This window comes from Pteropus vampyrus, unplaced genomic scaffold (assembly GCF_000151845.1).
Source record: "Pteropus vampyrus isolate Shadow unplaced genomic scaffold, Pvam_2.0 Scaffold2, whole genome shotgun sequence".
In the NCBI taxonomy this organism is placed as follows: Eukaryota; Metazoa; Chordata; class Mammalia; order Chiroptera; family Pteropodidae; genus Pteropus; species Pteropus vampyrus.
This window is the reverse complement of record NW_011888783.1, coordinates 29,933,452-29,940,016: the sequence shown is the minus strand read 5'-3', so window position 1 is coordinate 29,940,016 and position 6,565 is coordinate 29,933,452.

The window sequence follows — 6,565 nt, the reverse complement described above, 5'->3', positions numbered from 1 at the left end:
CTGTCTATGGACCATATCCTTCCTTGAAGTATTTGTCTCTTGAATTATTTGTCTAAGTTTTCGTGAGGCCAGGGCCACGTTACTCTTTTAATTTGGGGAGTTATATAAATGGTGCCCAGAAGAAGTAGTGTGGGCCTGGGTTCCAGGACTCATGCTCTCAGCCCCAGAGCCTTTTGCATGTCTTTATGGCCTTGAGCACAGCATAAGCCTTGAACATAGCACATTTGAATTTTCCAAAAGTCTATAGTCCTTCAAAATTCTGGACTTTTATCAAGGCTGCCAGTTAAAAGGGACTTTCTCTATAGGTAGATTTTTTTGTAGGACTTTCTCTTCTAGTTTAGGCAATTCTGTCCCACACCCTGACATTCCTCTGGCCCATTAAGTTGCCCACATATTTAATTGTCTTACTAGTCTATAAATTGGTGGTCGTCTCCTTACTCAGAACCACCAATTTATAGACTAGTAAGACAATTAAATCTCCTCTTGAGCAAAACGTCTCACATATATGAACTCCAAATTTTCTGGGCTGCTGATATATAATTTGACCATGCAAGCAAAGTTTTGAAGAGAGCTGGCATGGATAGAGTGAGTTAAAAGGGCTGGAGAATTGGTTTACAATGGAGACAAAATGGTGTAGTAAAGGATTCACTGGGCTGGGAGTTGGATGACCAAGGAATCTGGTTTTTAATTATGTCTTCATTATACCTCTCTGTACCACTTAGCAGAAATCATAGCCTCTCTCTGCCTCAGTTTCCTCATCTTCAAAATGAAAAGCTGCTGGTTTCTAAGCCCCTTTCAACATTAACATTCAAGGACACTAAAGGACATCATTGTGTTCAAGTATAAAATTACTAATATGAACACACAATGTCCCATAGGAAAAAGGTAACCAAATGTAGACTAATTCAGCTCCTCACAGTTTATTATTTTGTACATTTACAAAAAGAAAATCTATCAGGGCCACTTCAGGAAAAGAATGAATTCAACTATACCACTAAAACTATTTTAAGAGGAAAAAGTAGTTGTCACTATATGCTTCATTTTCCTGACAATAGATAGTTACATACAGTCTGATGATGTCTTAGGCCCTTTCTAATGCTTTGTTCTTTCATGTGAGTGAATGAATTTTGGGTACCAAAATGTAGTAGGACCACTTTCTTCAATTTTACCCCCAAATCTGGCTTGTTTGGTCTTTAGGAGGAAGAAAATAAACACAGAAGTGTTTATTAAAGAGTGAGATTTGTGAGACATACAGTCTTCTTCTGATTGACCCTCATCAGAGAGTCAGAATCTGCCTTATTTTCCTGTCTCCAGGTTGGTGAAGGCAGAAAACATAAAAGTGGCAGAAACACATTTAGAGCCAAAACATTTGCTTCACATAGACACCACCAAAGTGTGATCACAACTAAAAGTTAACCAGTATGTTCCCGGTTCCAAAAGCACATCTGTCTCCCTTTCCCATAAAATGTTTGGTATCTCTAATTTAATTTTGTCTTAAAGTTTTTACTTCTGCAGCTTAAAAAGGGGTATTTTTCTATCACTGCTACTATCCTGACACTTCTAGCTTCTCACGTAGTTTTAAATCAGTACTCTTTTGCTTACTTCTTATCTCTTTTTAATCAGTCAGTTCCATTCACCATTATCCTTAACCTTAAAATTTTAACAGAATGAGAATTAGAGTATACAAGCTAAAATTGAAACATACCCAGTTTCAGAGGCGGGAAACAAAGCTTGGCTCTAAGATCAGTAGAAATACAGTGAAACAATCAGTTTCTTCAAAACAAAAGAAAAATAAATAAAACAATCATACTGAAATCTGTGAAATAGGAGACTGAAAATATGGAAAATTTTTTTATTTGGAGCTCCTTGATAGCATAAAGCTTATTACAATTTTTCAAACATAGTGAAGGTTTTAGAATGTGGACATTTCTCAATATTTCCAAAGTTTCTGTCTACCTGAGGTTAAATCCTTTGAAAAGACTCCTGTACGTAACAGTATTGAAGAATTTATTAAAGAAACTACTGTGCACTCTTGCCTTATTACTCAGTTAATCCAGATCTATATTTAGAGAGTGGTGCCAGCCAGGTTGAGGCTTCAAAGGAATGAGCACAAATATTTGCCATGTCCTGTGCAGTATAGTTTTGGTGATAGAAAATTCATTTTGGAAAATATCATTCAAGTTAGAGTATAAGCAAATCTCAGCAACCTTCAAATGGATACACAGAAGGTTAACAAGAAAAGCGTTGAGGGATTCTCAGTATTCCAAATGAAAGGAAACGAATAACTGAGATTATAGAGCTAGGAGCTTTCTGCATTTAAAAAGCCAGAAATTAAGGCAGACAGCGTTATAAAAATTTTAAAGAAAATAAATTCAGCAAAATTAACAGGACTTCAAGTATCAGTTCAAAATACGGACATATAGGCATAACCATCCTTTCTGATAAGGTTGTCCTGATTTTTTTGGTTCATTCCCCAAATTGCACAGACTTTGGCAACTCATTGATGGGACCCATTGCAAATAACTTTGATCTTCCAGTATAAATTATAACATCAAAACAAGATTTGTTAACACCTAATTTAAAAGAAAAATTCTTTGTGAGGGTTCAGAATCCTAGGCCTGTTTGTTCTTCGATCCATTCCTGGCTCTTTTCTCCTTCTCTGATTTATACCATGGGGTACTGATCCTGAGAGTAGCATTTCCCTGCCTTCCTTAGGACCAGCTGCTGGCTGGGTGTGACCGATGGGAAGAAAGAGTGGGAAAGTGGAGAGATGGAGGATGGGAAAGGCAGGGTATTCCTCACTCCGTCTCCATGCTGTAGCTCTTGCCAAATGCCTGGTGACTCTTGACACTGCCTTCCAGTTAACATTCTTTTTCTCTTGATTCCTTCAGTTTAAGGATTGTAGTGGTTTTATGCTATTGAAAGTGACTGTCCTCTTTGGTTTTTCAGCCCTTCTGTCACTTGTTTTACAGATTACATGAATTAAATTTTCCCTGTGTTGTGGACTTAGAGCAGTTTCTGTTTTCCTAGTTGGAGCCTGACTCCACGTATCCTATTGAAAAGCATTACTGGATGACATACATGGAAAACTCTATTATTCCTTGATTCTCTTTAGTTAGACATTCTTTTTTTTTTTTAATGTGCTATTTAGAAGTATTAGTAAAGGGTTCAGTCCCCAGAAAAGCTTCTAGAAAGAAATGCAACAAATTTTTAAAAATCAATTTTCTCTGGACATAATATTCAAAGCTATAAAACAAAAATATTATAAACTTTATTGTTTATTAACCAGAACAGAGCTAATACCTAGCTGAGACTGATACATAAATTCCTTGCTAAAAGGAATAGTGGCATAAGATACCTGTCAAAGCTTAATTTTCATCACACATCTTCTGTAGGGCCCACTCATTCTCCAGCTTATTTGCCAGTGGTCACTCTGCCTCCTCATGTCTTACAGAGAGAAAAGAGAAAAAAAAATTTTTAAAAATTATATTACTGATTTGAAATCTCATATACGTGAATCCTTGGGATAATATTTTTAAATCTAAATTATGTCTCCACTTTTTTCTCCTTGTATGTTCTGCTGTTGCTTGTCCCCTCCTTTCCTACTCCTATAAGTAAGTCTCTTGCTAGATAGATGTTCATTGCCCCAGGAAAGAAGAGACCCCCTCCCCCCAAAAAAGGAATAGGGTTGCAGCCTAAGTATCTTTAAGAAACTTCAGGAGGAAGTGTCTGAAACTGGAAAGAGGATCCCCATGGACATACAGCAGGGGAGAGAGAAACAGAAAATGATCAGTGTTTCCTGGAGAAGAAACAAGGAGCTCGGACCTGATACTGGAGAAGTTGCCTAAGAAGAGACCCAGGGTAGACTTGGCAAAGGAGTCCCATGAGGTCATGGTTCTAGCATTCAGGTGTGTAATGGGAAATGAGTCATCACACAAATACTATCTAGATCTCATTCATCTGTACCAGGAATTGTACTAGTTCCTCTTTCCACTGACCAGTCAACACCCCAGGTAGCCACAATGACTGGTCAAGACTTGTCTGGGAGCCACCAGGAAGGGTCTCTTCCATATTTTTTTCTCCGCACTTGAGCATGGAAAGATGTAAACTGCCACCACAGGCAATAGTCTGCTAGAGAATACAGCCAACACAGAAAACAGATTCAAGAGACAGAGAAGGAGAAAGTGGGTGTTGAAGACATTTGAGTCTGGATCAAATTACCTGGCCCTCAAGGTATGTAAGTAAAGCAGTTCTCTTAGCTAAAGTCAGTTGGGACTGAATTTTCTGATATTATCATTGGAAAGAGTCCTAACTGATATGCTTGCCACTAAAAACTGTTCAAGTCCTTCGTGCTATGGCATAGTAAGTACAGAATTTACCCGATGACTAATATTGAGTATTACGCATAGGTTATCAATTTATTATGCTACTGCTACTACGCAGGGGAAAGGAGGGTTTAATATTATCATGAAGGAAATCGCATGTCAAAATCAAATAGGAGTGCCCATTTTTGGTTAAACCTTCTGGGAAGATGAGACTTTTTGCCACAGAGACATTAAACCCTTCTATGACCACTACAGAAAATTCAATAGTTAAAGCTAGAGATGTGAAACAAGGCAGCTTTTGGGCCCTGTTATTTCCCACCTGTTTTATTTATTGCTGTGCACTGCCTCTATCTTCCAGTCCTAGTCGAGTAATAGTAGTTTCTCAAATTGCCCATGCTGCTTCATGTATTAGTACCTTTGCATTAGCTCTTTCCTCAGACTTGAATGAGCTTGCCATACTGTCCACCCTTTAATACTCAGCTTAGTTGCCTCAGCTTCTGTGAATTTTTACCTGACACCAGCACTGCCCTGCTCCTCATACTTCCCACATACATACTCTAAAATTGATCACTTCCTTGTCACAGTCTATATAACCTTCTATTGTGACCAATATGCAATTTTTTAAGCTTCTCTATCTCCCTACTAGACTGAGCTCCATGAGGGCAAGAATTCTCTCCAATGTATCTTGGAATTTTTAGGGATCTGGCCACTAGGTATCTATAATTATATGTGAATTATAAAAATAAATGAATACATGAAATGAGTGAATGTGAAGCAGAAAGAATCAAACATTTTTATAGTTGAGACCTTGGAGTTAACCTAATCCTTGTGAATCAAATATTTGCCACAATAACAGGAATAGCAAAGCTATAACTTCTAATAGAATGGAATATCAGAGCTCATCATAGGATAGCATCTTTATTTTATTCTTGCACAGATATAGCAATATGTTACGAAGTTTAAGAATTCTCATTTTTAAAAAATTTGGCTACCTTCTCTTTTTCAAATTTAAAATTTCTTTCTATTTAAGTATTTTATTTCCTGTGCATGTCTATTTGCTCTCCAGAACTATGTGGTATACAAAATATTATGGATACTGTGTATGTATGGCATTTTGTTATAGACAAGAAACAAAACATTAGTTCAAGTAGCAAATAAATTCAGAAAAGAACGAAACTAATTATAACTGGAAAAATAACACTCCACCCACTTTACACACACACACACACACACACACACACATACACACACATTCATATCCATACTCTAATAATTTTATGATTTCAACATTTTTGTGTAGGAAGGGAGTTGCTGTCACTTGTAAAGGTTACTATAATGCAGTCTGCTTCTTATAGACCTATAGGAACCTGGACATAGAAGCAGAAGAACAAACAAAGTGGGAATTGACATAGCTCTGCATAGAAACTTAGTCAGTTATCTCTATTTAGGGTAGACTCAGTGCAGATTATGTTATATTTGGGAAATGTTTCTCTAAATGTGAATTGCCTTTGGTAATAATTATTTGCGTTTGGGAGATATATATGTGTAGAATCCAGCGGATGATCAAGAAGAATGAAGTGGTAAATCTTCATGGCTACCAATAGGTAAAAGTTGAAATACAAACTCTACAGGGACTGTGCTGTTAGAGACCTTCTGTAGTATTATTTTAGGCTGCCTGACTGAGGCTTTGGTAAAGGTATTGCTACTAATAACATCCATGGGGTGCACTGGTTGGGAAAGGAAACCCTCCATGAGATCAAGCTATGGTGAGCAAGACATAAGGTACTGAAGATATGTATTGCACAGATATGAAGAAAAAGTGCTTTCTAAGAGGAATGTAAACGATAGTGGATCTTGAGACAGGGGACTAGAGACAAGGAAGCAAGGCTAGAAATTGGGGTCTGCTTTTAAGGGATCTCTGTGAATATATTGTTTTTTATTGTTCTTTTCCTTTGAACTATTGGGAAAGTTTTATTTAGTGAACAGTTTTTCATTTTTCCTCTATGTTATAATTTCCTTCATTTGTTTCTGACCTTTCGTTGTTGTCAACACCTGCATAGACTTATATGGTGGGATTATGGGACGATCACAGAAAAGAACAACATAGAGAAGTAAAATCTTTTGCACATTGCACCTCCCCAAGGCCAATGTTGTGACCCTAACTTCTGGTAAATAGCAGAGAAATGAGTGGTGGGCTTTGCCAAATGTCTCAGAGCTTCCTGTCTATTCTACCTTTAAGT